A 20,876-nucleotide genomic window follows, 5' to 3' on the forward strand; every position below is an offset into this window, starting at 1 on the left:
AATTCATATTCCCCACAGGAGTTGCTTTACCCTAGATTCACCCTTAAGTTACTGTAGCTGTGAAAATGTGTAACTCTCAATGGGCAACTTTTATAGAACTGTGCTGTGGTACAAGAAGAAGAAGCCAATGGAATTTCACATTCCCTCCCCGTTCCCCCGGCAACACATAACGATCCACTGTACTGCACTGTATATAATAATGTAATATGTATGTTGTGAACGTCCCTTAGTAAAAGTGGTCATTGTTCACCGGTATGAATAATCTAACAATGTTTAATGATGAATAAAGAAAAGATTAAAAGGGCTTCACTCTAACCATCCACACTTACCCATTTCACAATGGTCTCGTCTGTCAAGTGTCTGTTTTGCTTTACTCGTCGTTATATTTATGATCCTTTCAAATACATACTGTATATCCGACTAAGTCAGAATATAACATGTTTTAATTCTACATAACATGATCCTCTCATTTACAGTTCAAATCAAATTGTATTTGTCACAAGCTCTGAATACAACAGGTGTAGTAGACCTTACCATGAAATGCTTACTTTAAAGCCTTTAACCAACAATGCAGTTCAAGAAAAGTTAAAAATATTTACTAAATAAACTAAAGTAAAAATAGTAAGAGAAAAAAAATGAGGCTGTATACAGGGGGTACCGGTATCGAGTCAATAACTATTAAATGTTGGGCATAGTGGGCACATGGTGGGGGGGGGGGAAATGGAGACCATGGTTGAGACTATTACCTATTTGACATTACCAGGGGTCTAACCTGCTTTGGAAAGCAAAAGTCAAATTGAAAACATAATTGGCAATATTGATTTTCATTAATAGCAAGCTAGGACTGATGGTTTGCTTAGCTAATCTACTGTAGCAAGTCTGTTTGGTTAGGTAACTACTGTAGCTATCTAGGAAACTTGCCAGCTAGATACTTTTTCATTTCTAGCAGAAAGTGTTATAGCTGTGGTATAAGCGGAATAGTCAACTCAGGGCTCTATGCGTTTCCTGGTAAATAATGCAACTTCGTGGAAGGTTAGTGCCACAACTTCCAAATCGTGCATTATTTTCCACAGAAAGCATAGTCCTTCATTGATTATCCCTTAATGTCTATTTAATTATGTGTTAAAAACCATTAGACAGTTATAATGCATATAGTGAGCCAATATTTACTTAGATATTAACATGCAAATTAGGCCTAAGTGACCTAAACATTAAGACAAGGTGAGCAGAGACATGAAAGACCCAAGTCAAAGTAGCACATCTGATTGAGGACATGAAGCAGATTATGCAGATGTTTGCTCAAATTAAATCTCAACGCTCAAGAGGTGGCACACATAGATAATAACAGGTCACTGTGATTGGTTGCCAGTGTGTGTATGTCCCTTCTGATTGGTTGACAGTGACTCAGGTGTTTCTGGGTTTGCTGACTGTGGAGTAGATGGGAGGAGTAGGCAGGGTTGAGACCAACGTTGACAGTGGCAGTGTCACCAGAAGAAGTGCCCTCATAAAATGACAGCACTGGCTTCATTGGGGCAGCTGGGGTCCTTGTGGAAGTTGAGATTCAGAGGGGCACGTGGGTAAGTTGGCGTAGATGTTGGAATGTAGGGGTTGGTCATTTATTTCCTCATAGTCACCATCACAACCCTGGAAAGGAGGAAAACGAGGAGAGGGATGGGAGGACTTACGAGAGGGAAGAACATACACTTGTCAAAACACATGTCAAGTGTTGGTCCCATGTTTCATGAGCTGAAATGAAAGACCCCAGAAATGATCCGTAAGCACAAAAGTCTACATTTTGTACACAAATTTGTTTACATCTGTTAGTGAGCATTTCTACTTTGCCAAAATAATCCACCTGACAGGTGTGACAAGAAGCTGATTAAACAGCATGATCTCACACTCAATGACTGCTACATTTCGGCAGATATTTTGTAGGAAACAATCAAAATTGTCAAATTTACTTTAGACAGATGCCAATGTTGTCATTAGCTAGCAAAGTTTGTCAAATACCTAGCAATGCTAATTAGATAGAATTCGGTGTGCTCCCCTCACTCTTATCTAGCTAGCATTATACTAGATGTTTGTAAATTCACTCTGGGCATTCGTAAATTCAGAACGTTGTCATAGTAAATTCAGAGCGTTTCACTCCTGGAGCGTTCAGAGAGAACGCTGGACGCTCTGTCCGAGGAGTAGGGTTGATCCGAGCATTGCGACTTCACAACAGCAGTCAAGCGCCCAAGCGAACTGGCTAAAGTTGGCTAGCTTGCTAGATACTTCTGACACAAATAAGGGAACTTCTCACTGTCAAGGCTCAGGAGAAGACCCAGATGCAGACAGTTTCAAAGTAACAAATGTTTATGAGCTGAAGTAAGATCCCAGAAATGTTCCATATGCACAAAGCTTATTTCTCTCAAATTTTGTACATCCCTGTTAGTGAGCATTTAAACTTTGCCAAAATAAGCCATCCACCTGACAGGTGTGGCATATCAAGAAGCTACACTGTGTTATACATTGCTCAGTATTGGGTATCCAGTAATCTGTTCAGGTGGTTTTAAGAGCTGCATTTCCACCAACAGGGCACACACACTGACCTCTCTGTTGATCCCAGTGTTCACCGTCGATGCAGAGGAGACAGCTGTAGAACACAGACAAAACACAGCTCACTATTTGGCTCCAGCATTCTGTTCAGGTGGATTTGAGAGCTGCATTTCCAAGAACAGGGAGCCGAGGGCACACTGTTCACAATGAGACCTCTATTGTTCAATCAGGGCCAAAGGATGATTTGTACCTCTGTCACTCAGCTGCGTTATGCCATGGTCATCAACATTCTCATGACGCTCAGCCATACTGATGCCCAAAAGTCAAGTGGTGCCCAGTCATTCTTAACAGGGGCTATGAGTGTTGTGTCTAAATTACACTATAGTAGCTTGGAAATGCATGACACTGCCATTATGCAGCTATTTTGTAGGAAACAATTGTCATCAATATGTTGTCAAAATTTACTTTAGACAGATGGCAATGTCATCCTTAGCTAGCAAAGTTTGTCAAAACTATCTAGCAATGCTCATGTTAATTAGCTATAATTCAGTGTGCTCCCCTCCCTCTTATCTAGCTAGCTAACATGATACTACGGGTGTGTTCGTAAATTCACTCTGGAGTGTCAGAGTCCGCTCAGTGTTTTCTGGCCGTTTGTAAATTCAGAACATTGTCAGATTGTCATAGTAAATTCAGAGCGTTTCACTCTCGGAGAGTTCAGAGAGAAGACTGGACCCTTTGCCCGAGGAGTAGGGTTGATCCAAGCATTCTGATTTCACAACAGCAGTCAAGCTGCCAAGCTAACTGGCCAACTTGCTAGATACTGCCGACACAAATGAGGGAATTTCACACTCTGTCAAGGCTCAGGAGAAGACCCAGATACAGTTTCAAAGTAACAAAAGTTACAAAAACAGGGGGGCAGGTAGAGGACAGTAATCCAGAGCAGAGTCCAAAAGGTACAGAACGATAGGCAGGCTCAAGGCAGGTAGAGGACAGTAATCCAGGGTGGTGTGACAAGGTACAGAATGGCAGGCAGGCTCAGGACAGGCAGAATGGTCAAAACAAGAAAACAGGAACTAGACAGGAGCACGGGAAATCCGCTGGTAGGCATAACAAAACAAACTGACAGGCAAACAGAACACAAGTACAAATACATTGGGGATAATGGGGAAGATGGGCGACACCTGGAGGAGGGTGGCGACAAGCACAAAGACAGGTGAACCAGATCAGGGTGTGACCATTTTACTCATTCTAGCAGAGCTGGTTAGGCTGTTTATGTTATCTAGAGCTTTGGATACTATAACTGCTGCCTGCAACAATTTAATGGCGTTTCTTTGCCAACGTTTACTGACACTGGTCATATTCAGGTGTTGCAGTTCGTAAATTCAGTTATACTGCACTCCTGTCACAGATGAGTGCTCTAAAATCAGAGTAGATAGCCAGAGTGAATTTACTAACACTCTTAGCTAGCTAACGTTATACTACACCTAAAGTCAATCGGATGACATCACAGTGATGACAGGTTTTCCTACTGATTATTTGTTTCCAAATCACTATGATGCACTTTAGACTAAATCTTAATCAGTGCTAGTTGAGAATGCACTAGTCAGTGCTCAAGAGAACCCTCAAAACAATAGTGACGAAATTTGCAATCATGAATATGCTAATTATTTATTTGAAATGAAGTGTGAAAAGGGGCATTTATATGTTTTGACAGCGTGTGCGTTTCTCACCTGTTTCCTTGTTGCATTTCCATCTGTAGACTATAAGCAGACCGACTACAAGCAGCAATGTAACCAGACTCATAGATACTATGATGATCACTGATGCTCCTGGAACACAGACACACAAGTAGTGCCAATACTTCACAATCAGCAATTTAACTTACATAAGGCCTTTTTACACTAATATGTAATACAAGATCTGCCTCTGATAAAATGTAAAATTTTATGTGCATCTTTTCTGTTCACATCCTATCCTTACATTGGCCACCACATCCAAGGCTAACATTCATGCATTAGTGCAGCTATTAGCATACACCATAGTATATAGACTACCAAAAGGCTAGCTTGTGCAACTATACAGGAGCTCCTCATCTAAACCATATTGCAAACTTAAGTAATGCATCAAATCACAGGTGTGGACATTTTCCCCTATTTGTTTAAGGCTGATTTACACAGGCAGGCCAATTCTGATCTTTTTTCAGTAATTGATATTTTGACCAATCAGATCAGCTCTGAAAAATATCTAATGGGTTGTCCGAGAGACATCGTCTTTGCACTATACCACTCAGTGGGGAATCTGGTGTAGAAGTGTCCCACACTACCTAAAGTCAGATTTGGCTACAAATCAGTACTTAGACTACAAAAGTACATGTTGTGAAACCAGTTTCAAAGAGAAACCAGCATACAGTAGTTTTAAGGCTCATAGGCTGTGTTAACACAACTTTTGACCAATCACAGATATTTTCAAATCATCTTTTTCAGAGCTGATCTGATTGAATTAGAGAAAAACACAGCCATAAGAGCTTATTTACCAGATCCATTGTGTGTTGATGAGATGGATGATGGTGGTGAGATGGCTAAGGATGAAGAAGTTGGTGAACCAGGGTTTGATGCGGTTGTAGTAGGTTCTGTTTTGTTGGTGATTGTTGGTGCTGCTAAAAAGGACCACAAAACAAAGTGACAATTTTCCACTTGGCTAATAAAAATGCTGTCTACTGGTATTAAAGTAGTTCTTGCAGGGGGATGTTGTAGAAAAGGATTGGAGACAGGAATACGTAATAGGGGGTTTTAACTCCACCCAAAAACACAACATGCCATGTAAAGGCACGGTGAAGAAGTTCAAAACAAACACAAGTACAAAAACACAGGGATGTAACCCAAACAAGAGGTTAAACCTCTAATAAATACCCAGGACGAGACCCATAATAACGAGGACACAATACAACACCTCACTTGTACTCACAAGATCAACAGTCATGGGAACAATAACCGACCACACAATGGTGAGCAGAGGGCACATATATACAATTACTAATCAGAGGGAATGGGAACCAGGTGTGCGTAATAGGACAGTTCAGTGCCACCTAGAGGCCGGTGACGTAGACCCCCGGAACTGGTGCACGGAGTGAGGAGTGAGCAGGAGTACGGGGAATCGGTGACAGATGTGTTGTCAGAGAGACATTGTTTGTACACTATACCACTCAGAGGCGGGAATCTGATTCAAAGTCAGATTTGACGCCAGATCTGTCTCTTTACAGTAAAAAATATGTTTACAAACTAGCGTAGTGTAAAAAGGATCCATTGTGTGTTGATGGTGTTATGATATGGAGGTAAGGTTAGAGTTAGGACATTGACAAACACACTACCATGATACACTTTCACACTACATCCTCAGGTGGCAGCACCAACCGAGTCTAGATGCCGAGCCAAGTTTCTAGTTGCACACAGGTGCTGCCAATTAAGGTGTGTCCCAGCTGGCAGAGCCATGAGGCTGCTGGTTTTTGTTTGGCCATGAGGCCTTTCGTTTGTTTTTGAGTCTTTAGTTTGGGCATGCTTTTTTTCTACTTTTCTTTTTTGTACATATTTATTTTTCGTCACCATCTGAACAAATAATAATCCACTTGGACTGGCTGACCAAGTTGGCTGGGTTCACACACTCAAGTCTCCTGGGTTCACACACTCAAACACATAGATCCCCTGAACCCAGCTCACTCTCCAGATCCCAATCACCTGAATTCTGATCACCTGTTGACACACCTGTATGTCATTATCACACACTATTTAGTTCAGTTTTTTGCACCCCATCATTGTGAGGTATTGTTTGTTTTGTGACACACTTCTATTCGGTGCTCTGTTTTGCCCGTAATTTAATCCTCCTGTGTATGATAGGCTATTGAGGCAGGCAAAAACGGATTTCCTGTTATCAACCTATTGCCTGATCTCCCGGGCGACATTACTAGCCTTTCCCCTTCCTGTACTGTTATCTTGTTGTCCCCCATTGTATGACCTTCTGCCCGCCCCTGGACCCAGCTACCTGCCTGGCGATCTGCCTTCGTCCTCTGGCGCGTCACGGCCTGCTGAAGGGAGACACGAACAGCTTCCCATGTCTCCTCCACGTGCATAAACCAGTCGTCCACCGCAGGAACCTCGGTCTGACCCTGATGCCAAGGTGCCAGAACCGGCTGGTACTCCAGTACGCATTGGAAGGGAGAGAGAGGTTAGTGGAGGAGTGGCGGAGCGAGTTCTGTGCCATCTCGGCCCAGGGCACGTACGCCGCCCACTCCCCGGCCGTGCCTGGCAATAGGACTGCAGAAACCTACCCACATCCTGGTTCGCTCTCTCCACCTGCCCATTAATCTCGGGGTGAAAACCTGAAGTAAGGCTGATCGAGACCACCAGACGCTCCATGAACGCCTTCCAGACCCTAGACGTGAAGTGGGGACCCCGATCAGACACTGTATCTTCAGGCACCCCGTAGTGCTGGAAGACGTGTGTAAACAGGGCTGGTCGCAAAACCTAAGAACCGCTGCATCTCCTTTAACTTCGTGGGAGTCAGCCAATTACGCACGGCTGAAATGCGGTCACTCTCCATCTTCCCCCTGCGCTGGAAATGCGATATCCTAGGAAGGAGACGGATTGCTAGATCAACAAGCATTTCTGAGCCTTAACGTCCAGGTCATGCTCCAACAGGCGACCAAGCACCCTGAGCACCAGGGACACATGCTCGGCGCATGTAGCGGAGTATATCAGAATGTCATCGATATACACCACTAAACCCTGGCCGTGCAGGTCCCGGAAAATCTCATCTACAAAGGCTTGGAAGACTGATGGAGCATTCATCAACCCGTACGGCATGACGAGATAGTGCCCTGAGGTGGTACTGAAAGCCGTCTTCCACTCGTCTACCTCTCAGATACGCATCAGGTTGTAAGCGCTCCTGAGATCTAGTTTGGTGAAGAAGTTTGCCCCGTGCATTGACTCAATCGCTGTAGCTATGAGTGGTAGTGGGTAGCTATACCTCACAGTGATCTGATTCAGACCCCGATAGTCAATACACGGGCGTAGACCTCCCTCCTCCTTCTTCACAAAAAATTTACTTGAGGAGGCGGGTGAAGTGGAGGACCGAATGTACCCCTGACGCAGGGATTCGGAGACATATGTTCCATAGCCTCCGTCTCTGCCTGTGAGAGGGGATACACGTGACTCCTGGGGAGTGCAGCATCTACCAGGAGATTTATTGCACAATTGCCCCGTCGATGGGGTGGTAATTGAGTCACCTTCTTTTTAGAGAAGGTGAGAGCCAAATCGGCATATTCAGGGGGAATGCGCACGGGGGAGACCTGGTCTGGACTCTCCACCGTAGTAGCACCAACGGAAACCTCCCCGGATGGACAGGTCCACCAGCTGGTCAAACGTAAGGGTGGTGTCACTGCAGGCCAACTCCCGATTGACGTCCTCGCGCAGACTGCAGCGAGAATGGTCGATGAGGGCCCTGTCGTTCCATCCCGCGCCGGCAGCCAGGGTCCTAATCTCTAAGGTGAACTCCTGGGCGCTCCTCGTCTCCTGCCTCAGATGGAAGAGGCACTCACCTGCCACACGACCCTCAGGCGGATGGTCGAAGACTGCCCGGAAACAGCGGATGAACTCCTCAAACTGGTCCAAACTCCGCATCTCCCTCTCTCCATACGACGTTGGCCCACTCCGGGGCTTTCCCGGTGAGGCACGAGATGAGGGCGGACATCCTCTCACGACACGACGGAGCCGGGTGGATGGTGGCCAGGTATAGGTCCAGTTGGAGAAGGAACCCCTGGCAGTTCACAGCCTTCCCATCGTATCCCTGGGGCAGGGAGAGACGAATCCCACTGGGACCAGGATGAAGAGGGGCGCTCAGTGGAGACCCCAGTTGTGCTGGTGGAGGCACTGGAAGATCCGTCCCTTCACCCCTAATACCGGGGTACCTGCTCCTGCTGACTACATAGTAGCGGTCTGTAATTCTGTCAAGGGTGCGTACTGGCGGCAGAGAAGTCAGACGCAGGAGAGCAAAACTGTGTTTCCAACGGCTAAGTTTAATGATCAAATCCCACCAGATACAGAACAATAAAATACATGGGTACATAACCCGACACACACCAGAACAAAACATGCACAAGAACTGACAACAAACGATTACAGACAAGGACATGGGGGGAACAGAGGGTTAAATACACAACATGTAATTGATGGAATTGGAGCCAGGTGTGATGGTAGACAAGACAAAACCAATGGAAAATAAAAAGTGGATCGGCGATGGCTAGAAGGTCGGTGACATCGACCCCCGAACGAACAAGGAGAGGGACCGACTTCGGCGGAAGTCGTGACACATCCTCTGTCTTGTATACAGCTTTGCACACTCTTGGAATTCTCTCAACCAGCTTCATGTGGTAGTCACCAGGAATGCATTTCCGTTAACAAGGCACACCTGTTAAAAAGTTAATTTGTGGAATTTCTTTCCTTCTTAATGCGATTGAGCCAATCAGTTGTGTTGTGACAAGGTAGGGGTGAGATACAGAAGCCATATTTGGTAAAAGACCAAGTCCATATTATGGCAAGAACAGCTCAAATAAGCAAAGAGAAACAACAGTCATCATTACTTTAAGACATGAATCCGGAAAATGTCAAGAATGATGAAAGTTTCTTCAAGTGCAGTCGCAAAAACCATCAAGCTCTATGATGAAGCTGGCTCTCATGAGGACCGCCACAAGAAAATAAGACCCCGAGTTACCTCTGCTGCAGAGGATAAGTTCATTAGAGTTACCAGCCTTAGAATTTGCAGTCCAAATAAATGCTTCACAGAGTTCAAGTAACAGACACATCTCAACATCAACTGTTCAGAGAAGACCTTGTGAATCAGGCCTTCTTGGTCTTAGGAATGTATATTATAATATGTTTAGTTTGGAAGTGACAAAGTTTTGAGGATCCAATGTTTACACTACCTTCAGAGACTTCAAGGTTCACTTTAATGTAGTTATCTTGTCCCCATTTGTCCACTCCACACCAGTATCTCCCAGCATCATTTAACGTCAGGTTGGCGATGGTCACAATGAAGACACAATTTCCTCTCTGTTGTCCTTCAGCGAAGCTCTGTTTTCCCCTGCCTCAGTCTTAATAACTTTGTCTTTATTAAAAACAGAACAATCCCCTTTACAGAGGTACTTCTGTTGGCTCCTCCACTCCTCTTTGTAGGGGCATCTGATCTCTGCCTTGCCCCCCTCATATCCTTCCACTGTGATCAACTCTGCTGAACACACACTCCACACAGCAGCTGTAGGACACACCAACAGTCTCATTACAAACAGCACAAACACCCCAGCTTCCATTTCACATACTGTAAGAGGGGATTCTGGTCTGGTACACCACTGGTGATCACCATCACATCCATCAGTACATACTGGACCTTGTGTTCCTCAGTGTCCCCTCCCCTTTATCCAACAACATGATCAGTGAGTGAATGGAGTTACACTGTACAATGTTACAACCAAATGTATCCAACTATAGAGAGGAGTCACTGGACATGTGTTCATTCAGTCTGATGTACTCACCTAAGAGGAGGACAACCTTCAGTGTGAGGACCAGCAGGATAACCATGATGACTTGTGGCTCCCAGCTAGTTCAAGTCTCTTTAGACGCTGTACACCCTGTTTACTCCAGTCACATCAAATCAAATAAAATCAAATCAAATTGTATTAGTCTCATGCGCCGAGTACAATAAGTGTAGACCTTACAGTGAAATACTTACTTACGGGCCCCTAACCGACAGTGCAGTTTAACAAAAAATACGGATAAGATACGCAGGGTAGTCACCTCAGACCTCTACGTCCAGTTACCCTCCCAGTACAGGAAGGTCTGCTCCTCTGCAGTGTGTATGAGAACCCCTCTGAGAGTGAGTGTGTCTACGCTGAGCCACAGTCCTGCTGTTTCACTTAGTACTTCCTGAAACCATTTCACTTCTCAGTAACACTTTATAATAACGTCCGGCAATAAACAATTTGTAAGACATTTATATATATTTACATTTATTGACATTTATTTACTCACCATTTATTAATAATTTATTCCTACAATAAATATGAAATAAAAACATATACTGTATATAGACAGATTTTCAAACAACTTTTAAATGATTTGTTAATGATTTACTAGTTAGGGTGGCAGGTAACCTATGGGCCAGTAACCGAAAGAATGCTGGTTTGAATCCCCGAGTCGACTCGGTGAAAAATTAGGGCGTTCTCATTGACAAGACACTGAACCCTAAATGCTTCTGTAAATCACTCTGGATAAGACCATCTGCTACAGTGCCTTCAGAAAGTATTCACACCTGTAGATTTTTCCCACGTTTTATTGTGTTACAAAATGGAATTAAAATTCATTGTCATTTTTTGTCAACAATGTAAACAAATAAAAAATAAAAAATAACGTTTTTAACAACACTGGCCTTTTAATTTAAAGTCCATTTTAAATCACAACGCAATTTATAATTAAAACAATATAATTACAAATGTGGAAGCAAACAGGAAGCAGTAAAAAGGATGAATAAAATAACATAAATCACAGAGGATGTCTAAAACAGTCACTGATTGAAGGCCAAGCTAAAAGGTACATTGTTAACTGTGATTTTAAAAACCTCAATGGTTTTTGCTCCTTTTACCTGAGAGGGCAAGCAGCTCCATAACTGAGGGTCTTTGATAGAGAACATAAGATTAGAACATTTTACACACACACACACACACACACACACACACACACACACACACACACACACACACACACACACACACACACACACACACACACACACACACACACACACACACACACACACACACACACACACACACACACACACTCACACACACACACACACACACACACACACACACACACACACACACACACACACACACACACACACACACACACACACACACACACACACACACACAGCCCTGTACACAATGAGAACTCTATTTCTCAGGGCCAAAGGATGATTGTTTGTGCAAATAGTTTCTTGGAATTGAAAACTGGATGTGAAAAGAGTAATTTCCTTATTTGACACAGTGTGTGTGTGAGAGTGAGTGTTTCTCACCTGTTTCCTTATTGAATTCACATCTATAGACTATGAGCAGGCTGACCACAAGCACCAATAGCAGCATAACCACATTCCCAGATACTATGATGACCACTGATGTATCTGAACAGACACAAACAGTACCATTAGAACACATACTTTACAAGCAACACTTCTGTTCAACACTCTAATGTACTTCTATTGCTTCTTTAATCGGAAAACAGATTTCTGCTGTGCTAACATAATTGCAAATTGATTTCTAATGATCAATTAGCCTATTAAAATTATAAACTTGGATTAGCTAACACAACATGCCATTGGAACACAGGAGTGATGGTTGCTGATAATGGGCCTCTGTGCGCCTATGTAGATATTCCGTAAAGAATCTGCCATTGCCAGCTACAATAGTCATTTACATCATTAACAATGTCTACACTGTATTCTGATCAATTTGATGTTATTTTAATGGACCAAAAATGTGCTTTTCTTTCAAAAACAAGAACATTGTCATGTTCTGACCTTTATTTCCTTGGTTTTGTATTTATTTAGTATGGTCAGGGCGTGAGTTGGGGTGGGCAGTCTATGTTTGTTTTTCTATGATTTGGGTATTTCTATGTTTCGGCCTAGTATGGTTCTCAATCACAGGCAGGTGTCATTAGTTGTCTCTGATTGAGAATCATACTTAGGTAGCCTGGGTTGCACTGTTTGTTTGTGGGTGATTGTCTATGTTGATGGCTTGTTTCAGCGCAGCTCGCAGTAGCTTCACGGTTGTTATTTTGTTTACTGTTTTTCTATAGTGTTTCAGTGTTCAGTGTTTTCTTTATTAAAATTCATGATGAACACATGCCATGCTGCATTTTGGTCCTCTGATCCTTCTCGCCTCTCCTCTTCAGATGACGAGGAAGAAGACCGTGACAAACATTTCTAATGACCCCAAACTTTTAAACGGTAGTGTAAATATTTACACCCGTATGTCGTTGTCTTCTCTGTTGGAATCCGGTCCGTCTGCTGGAGAGTCAACCGACAAAGTATCTGGTTATGTAAATTATGGATACGTCAGACATACACATGGATGTTTTATAGAATAGATGTTTCGGCGGTTGTCGGTATTCTTGTCCTAGACTTACGTAATTTCCAGCTGCAGACTAGTAATTATACATCTAGGATTTGCTCATATTCTGTAGTGATCGATAGTCTCAGAGTTGAACCATTTCCAGCCGTGTAGCCAAAACTATATCTGTATGGTCTCCGTGGCCTATAGTTGTCACATTCTGACCTTAGTTCCTTTGTTATGTCTTTGTTTTAGTTTGGTTGGGGTGGGTAGTCTATGTTCTTTTTTCTATGTTGTGTTTATGTGTTTGGCCTGGTATGGTTCTCAGAGGCAGGTGTCGTTCGTTGTCTCTGATTGAGAATCATACTTAGGTAGCCTTTTCCCACCAGTGTTTTGTGGGTGATTATTTTTCTGTGTCAGTGTTTGTTACACACGGGACTGTGTCGGTTTTAATTTATTTCTCTTGTTCTTTTTTGTTTTCTGTGTTCAGTGATATTTCATTAAAATATATCATGAACACATACCATGCTGCGCCTTGGTCCTCCTCTCATTCCACCGAAGACAATCGTTACAGGAGTTGTAGTTCTTAACCATTTCAACATGTAGCGTCAGCTCCATATTTTGGTCTATAGAATTGCAGTAGTTCCAACGTGGGGACTCCGTAATGTACATTTCTTAGGAAGTGGTTTCATTCTCTGTGGAAAAAGGGGCAGTTCTATGACACCTGATGTAATGTCTGGCCTCACGGGGGCGTGGCCACTGACTAGTTAAACTTTATAGGAACATCCATACTCTTATTTAGAAGGTTAACGTCACATTACATCTTTTCACAAATAGTTTCATGTTTAATCACATACGTTTCACAATATTTAGATGTAAACCTGACAGCTGGGAAATGTACACTTTAACCTTTTCACATGTACCAACACAATGGTGTGATCATTCCACAGTGGTCCCTGTAGCATATGGTGTGATTAGAATGCTTATTTAGAACGGACAGTTTCGAATGATGCAACAATCAGCATTTGAGCTGCCCACATGTTTTTTCAGAAACATTTTGCACAAACACAGTCCTTACAAAGTTATGTCCAGAATGTGAGCAGTTCATTTTTGGATGCAATGTTCAGACATTCACAGAAGTATCTACAGCATAACACAATCATCCAAATTGGAAAAATGTAGGCTACATTTGTCTTAGCGCTAACTGAGGAAAGATTGACATAACACACGCGGTCAAATTTGTATAACTCTCACTGAGCAAATACAATATGAATTAGCTAATATAAAAAGACTATGTATAATGAATCACATCCCGGGTGAGCTCACCATTGATCGAAATAATTGAGTAAAACACTCTCTAGAAATGGAAAGTAATCCGACAATGGGTAGTTTCTGCTCGCCGCCATGCTTTTTTCCCCCTCAAAGAAACCAAAGATAATAGGAGACAAGATGAGTTTGGTCTGTTTATAGTATGCATGTTCAAAGGGGGTTGTCATTCACCATGGTTCGCATCCCACCATTCATTTACGGAAGTCCTCAAGAAATGAGTGAACCCTTACGCCTCTCATTTTGTTATAACATTTTCGGTCCAACAGACGATTACGTGAAACCCAGAAGGCATTGTATGTCAACAAACATGGCTCCACACATATAGCTGGAATTAGCTTAGCTCATCATAATCAGTACAACCTTCAAAAAAGTATTTTACACACAATATGTGCAATAATCGGAATGCATGATTCATCCCCGGTACTTTAAAAATGTGAATAAAACAGTAAATATATCAATAATTTGTTACAAATAGTGCGTGCAGGCAGTCAATCACGTAACCTCTCACTCCCACTCTGAACCATTCAGTGTTGTTGTTTATGTATGTTGCTAGTGAGCTAAGCTGTAGTATTAGCAATGTCTTTCAAAAGGAGACAACTCACAAATGCGGAAATTCTGGAGATTTTTTAAAATTCTAACAATGAGCCTGAAAGTCAGTAATCAGATTCTGGCAGTGACAGTGAGGAGCTGCCCCCCAACCATTGAAAACCCTTAATCTGAGGACCCCTTGTCCACGGACAAAGTCCCAGTTCCCTTTGAAGATGCTGGTGGTGATGGAGGCAGACTGACAATGGATGAAGTACAGGAGTTCTGTGGTAGCTGGAAGGCTGCCAGCCACACATAGCCAGCTAGCTAACATAGCATCCCTCTCTGTTTCAACCAGGTGTTTGAGTAGGCTAAACTAGATAGCTGCATTTGCTAGCTAAGTAATGAAAGTAAAAGTAAAAAAATATACACTACGAAACATAGATAGTTCTCTCTCTCTCGCTCTTAGTGCTAAACACGGCTGCTAGAATCTTGACTAGAACCCCAACATTTGACCATATTACTCCAGTGCTAGCCTGTCTACACTGGCTTCCTGTAAAGGCTAGGGCTGATTTCAAGGTTTTACTGCTAACCTACAAAGCATTACATGGGCTTGCTCCTACCCATCTCTCTGTCTTTGTCCTGCCGTACATACCTACACGTACGCTACGGTCACAAGACGCAGGCCTCCTTATTGTCCCTAGAATTTCTAAGCAAACAGCTGGACGCAGGGATTTCTCTTATAGTACAACAATTTTATGGAATGGTCTGCCTATTCATGTGAGAGACACAGACTTGGTCTCAACCTTTAAGTCTTTATTGAAGACTCATGTCTTCAGTAGATCCTATGATTGAGTGTAGTTTGGCCCAGGGATGTGAAGGTGACCAGAAAGGCCCTGGAGCAACGAACCGCCCTTGCTGTCTCTGCCTGGCTGGTTCCTCTCTCCACCAGGATTCTCTGCTTTTAACCCTATTACGGGGGCCCTCCTGTCTCAGCCTCCGGTATTTACGCTGCAATAGTTTGTGTAGCGGGGCTAGGGTCAGTCTGTTATGTATGGAGTATTTCTCATGTTTTATCCGGTGTCCTGTGTGAATTTAAGTATGCTCCCTCTAATTCCCTCTCGCTCACCTCCCGGATGACTTGAGCCCTGGGACCATGTCTCAGGAATACCTGGCCTTTATTCTTGAGGTGCTGACCTGTTGCACCCTCTACAACCCCTGTGATTATTATTATTATTATTTGACCCTGCTGGTCATCTATGAACGTTTGAACATCTTGGCCATGTACTGTCATAATCTCAACCCGGCACAGCTAGAAGAGGACTGGCCACCCCTGGTTCCTCTCTAGGTCCCTTCCTAGGTTCCATCCTTTCTAGTGAGTTTTTCCTAGCCACCGTGCTTCTACATCTGCATTGCTTGCTGTTTGGGGTTTTAAGCCGGGTTTCTGTATAGCACTTTGTGACATCGGCTGATGTAAAAGGGCAAACCACCAGCTTTATAAATACATTTGATTGATTGATAGGTTGGAGGATGTCATCTGGGAAGTCTATCGAAGGGGGTGAGAACTATGAGCCTCCTACTGTAGGTTTTGAATTGTTCAATGTATCTAGAGGAGGACAGATGCTAGCTGTCCTCCAGCTACACCACGGTGCAACGCTAAAGAGTGCTGCTGAGGCTACTGTATACCTTCATTGAAAAACAGTGTGTTTTAATCAATTATTTGGTGACATGAATATACATATTTAAGTATAGTTTTATCTAAAAAGGATCATTTTTTATGTTGAACTTTTTCATTTTTCTGAAATTAATTGAGTAGGATGGTGTGGTGGAAATGATGATGGAAATGATGAAATAAGGATCTGCTGGAGTCCAAGTCAAACCAAGATTCTTATTTCTGAGCTCAGAGAGAATAACAGAGTTACACAGCGCAGTGTAGACAGTCTGAATTCTGAAGTATTGGGTGACAAGCACATATCTTCATAGTTCCTGTTCTTGGGCAGGACTCTCAGTTCCCTTTTTACCTATACAAGGACACAGGAGCAAACTGGTTTGCAACACAGGATTATACTCCCAACAACAGGAGATTATAATAGGAGGATGGTTGGAGTGGCGTTCGCGTCATGGCCTGCCACTGGATTTGGTATTGACATCAGGGGAAGCAGCATAGGGTAGTGTGGAAACAGGAGGTGGATGGGGTGATATGTCTGGATAAACTCAACAGGTCATTTTGGTGACCAGTCATTTGGGAGGCTTAGGGTCTCGGCAGGGGCGGTCCTGAGGTGTCGGAACTCAGTGTGTATGGTGGTCAGAGGTGTTTATTTTTCTTCTTTGTCTTCCTCAGATTCTCCGCCGTCTGCCCCCACAGCCCACACTCCTGCTGCTGGGGGTCCTGGTTGTGGAGGTGGTAGCTGTTTTGAGGTGGGGGGAGTGTAGTGTGGTGGATGATGTTGATACAGTTCATCTTTACGTCTGTTCCTACTTGCTTTGCCTTTCTTTTCTTCAGATTTCATCATTACCTCTGCACTTATCCTCTCTCACTCTGTCCTTGTCTCTGCTTCAAATTCCCACTTTCTAAAATGATCCCATCCTATATTATTTTTCTTGCCTTTCCCTACTTTCTCCAACCGTTCTGACTAATTTCAACTTAATGACATTGAGGGTGCCTTCTTTGGGAAAATCTCGATTTGTTAAACTGTGCCATTGTGACACGTCCTCGCAACAATCGGTCCCCATTTGCTTACCATTACTTTCAATGGCCTTGTGTAGCATGTGGTGGCTGGAAAACACTTTTTGCTCGAGGATGATCTCATCTTGAGTTCTTATCTCTTTTACACTCACACACAACATAGAGGAGTGATCAGTTCCTGCAACCTAAACCATGCAATTGCATGACTGCTAAAATATTGCCCAATTTGTCGTTGAACCACTGGAGAACTTGTCCACATGGATATCGTACCTACATAAACACAGTTTTGTTATTATACTTAGTTTCAAATGTATGAGAAACAGTTCTTCCTGTCCACTGGTTAGTAAGTCCATCCCTAACCGGATATTCTAGTCTAACAGGACATCCTAACCGGTCTACCCACATCGCACTATGCGGTAGAGCATGCTCCTCTATCCCTTAGCGCAAACTCCCGTGGATGTCAAGTGGGTCTCTCTGTTTCCTCGTCTGGCGAGGAGGAATTTACCCTAGTGTCACAGCTCAGTGAGCCTCTGCCGGCAGTTTACCCTCGGAGCCACAGGTCAACGATACGTCAGCCAAATTGTGGTGGATATTATAAAATAAGGATCTGCTGGAGTTACACAGAGCAGTGTGGACAGTCTGAAATCTGAAGCATTGGGTGATAAGCACATATCTTTATAGTTCCTGTTCTTTTTTTTCATCTATACAAGGACACAGGAGCAAACTGGTTTGAAACACAGGATTATACTCCCAAGAACAGGAGATTATAATAGGGCAGTTTCACACAGTTTCACAAGGTTAGTCACATACCCAGTTATGTGGACACATACAATTAAAATGTTACATTACAATGGTCCTCCCCTTCCTCCTCCGAGGAGATTCCACTGCAATATGTACATACAGTGGGGAGAACAAGTATTTGATACACTGATGATTTTCCAGGTTTTCCTACTTACAAAGCATGTAGAGGTCTGTAATTTTTATCATAGGTACACTTCAACTGTGAGAGACGCAAAAATCCATAAAATCACATTGTATGATTTTTAAGTAATTAACGCAAGGTCTCCCTGCTCAAGCCAGCGCATGTCCAGGCCCGTCTGAAGTTTGCCAATGACCATCTGGATGATCCAGAGGAGGAATGGGAGAAGGTCATGTGGTCTGATGAGACAAAAATAGAGCTTTTTGGTCTAAACTCCACTCGCTGTGTTTGGAGGAAGAAGAAGGATGAATACAACCCCAAGAACACCATGCCAACTTGCCAACCAATGCTTTTCTGCAAAGGGGACAGGATGACTGCACCGTATTGAGGGGAGGATGGATGGGGCCATGTATCGCGAGATCTTGGCCAACAATCTTCTTTCCTCAGTGAGAGCATTGAAGATGGGTTGTGGCTGGGTCTTCCAGCATGACAATGACCCGAAATACACAGCCAGGGCAACTAAGGAGTGACTCCGTAAGAAGCATCTCAAGGTCCTGGAGTGGCCTAGCCAGTCTCCAGACCTGAACCCAATAGAAAATCTTTGGAGGGAGCTGAAAGTCCGTATTGCCCAGCGACAGCCCCGAAACCTGAAGGATCTGGAGAAGGTCTGTATGGAGGAGTGGGCCAAAATCCCTGCTGCAGTGCAAACCTGGTCGAGAACTACAGGAAACGTATGATCACTGTTATTGCAAACGAAGGTTTCTGTACCAAATATTAAGGTCTGACTGGGAGACCCATGGGGTGGCACACAATTGGCCCAGTGTCGTCCGGTTTAGGCAAGGTTTTGGCCGGTAGGGAGGTCCTTGTCCCATTGCACACTAGCAACTCCTGTGGCGGGCCGGGTGCAGCACACGCTGACACATTGGTGCGGCTGGCTTCCGGGTTAAGTGGGCATTGTGTCAAGAAGCAGTGTGGCTCGGTTGGGTTGTGTTTCGAGTCTGTACGGAAGTTGCAGCGATGAGACAAGACTGTAACTACCAATTGGATACCACAAAAAAGGGGTTAAAAAAACATGATATATATATTTTTAAAAATTACTATCCATTTTAGAATAAGGCTGTAATGTAACAAAATGTGGAATAAGTCAAGGGGTCTGAATACTTTCTGAAGGCGCTGTATATAGCCAAGTTATCATTAATCATTGTGTATTTATTATGTTACTTTTTTTCTATTTGTATTCTTTCTCTTTTTTCTCTCTCTGCATTGTTGGGAAGATCCGTAAGTAAGCATTTACCTGTTAGTCTACACCTGTTGTTTACGAAGTAAATTGGATTTAATCCATCGAGGTCCTACACGTCTCCAGGTCAAGTAATCATAAAGGAACAGTTTGTGACCCATATCACTTAACTTCCTGCCTAGTAATAAAGATGCATTGTTTAGAGAGAATGGGGAGACTCCACCCAAATTGGGGTATATACAGTTGAAGTCGGAAGTTTACATACATACACCTTAGCCAAATACATTTAAACTCAGTTTTTCACAATTCCTGACATTTAATCCTAGTAAACATTCCCTGTCTTAGGTCAGTTAGGATCAGCACTTTATTTTAAGAATGTGAAATGTCAGAATAATAGTACAGAGAATGATTTATTTCAGATTTGATTTCTTTCATCACATTCCCAGTGGGTCAGAAGTTGACATACACTCAATTAGTATTTGTTAGCATTGCCTTTAAATTGTTTAACTTGGGTCAAATGCTTCAGGTAACCTTCCACAAGCTTCCCTCAATACGTTGGGTGAATTTTGGCCCATTCCCCCTGACAGAGCTGGTGTAACTGAGTCAGGCATCCTTGCTCGCACACGCTTTTTCAGTTATACCAACAAATTTTCTATAGGATTGAGGTCAGGGCTTTGTCATGGCCACTCCAATACCTTGACCGTTGTCCTTAAGCCATTTTTCCACAACCTTGGAAGTATGCTTGGGGTCATTGTCCATTTGGAAGACCCATTTGCAACCAAGCTTTAACTTCCTGACTGATGTCTTGAGATGTTGCTTCAATATATCCACATACTTTTCCTCCCTCATGAAGCCATCTATTTTGTGAAGTACACCTCCTGCAGCAAAGCACCCCCACAACATGATGCTGCCACCCCCGTGCTACATGTTTGGGATGGTGTTCTTCAGCTTGCAAGCCTCCCCTTTCTCCTCCAAACATAATGATGGTCATTATGGCCAAACAGTTCTATTTTTGTTTCATCAGACCAGAGGACATTTCTCCAAAAAGTACGATCTTTGTCCCCAAGTGCAGTTGCAAATCGTAGTCTGGATTTTTCATGGCAGTTTTGGAGCAGTGGCTTCTTCCTTGCTGAGCGACCTTAGGATTCGTTTTACTGTGGATATAGATACTTTTGTGCCTGTTTCCTCCAGCATCTTCACAGAGTCCTTTGCTGTTGTTCTGGGATTGATTTGCACTTTTCGCACCAAAGTACTTTCATCTCTAGGAGACAGAATGCGTCTCCTTCCTGAGCGGTATGACAGCTGCATGATCCCATGGTGTTTATACTTGCATACTATTGTTTGTACAGATGAACGTGGTACCTTCAGGCGTTTGGAAATGTCCCCCAAGGATGAACCAGACTTGTGGAGGTCTACAATTGTTTTCTGAGGTCTTGAATGATTTCTTTTGATTTTCCCAGGATGTCAAGAAAAGAGGCACTGAGTT

General features: G+C 43.3%; 1 pseudogene; it reads right to left on the reverse strand.

Moving 5' to 3' along the window:
* Positions 1-421: 421 nt before the first annotated feature.
* LOC112227118 lies at positions 422-10,441 on the reverse strand (annotated as a pseudogene).
* Positions 10,442-20,876: the final 10,435 nt, after the last annotated feature.

The sequence above is a fragment of the Oncorhynchus tshawytscha genome, linkage group LG28, assembly GCF_018296145.1.
Source record: "Oncorhynchus tshawytscha isolate Ot180627B linkage group LG28, Otsh_v2.0, whole genome shotgun sequence".
Classification (NCBI taxonomy): Eukaryota; Metazoa; Chordata; class Actinopteri; order Salmoniformes; family Salmonidae; genus Oncorhynchus; species Oncorhynchus tshawytscha.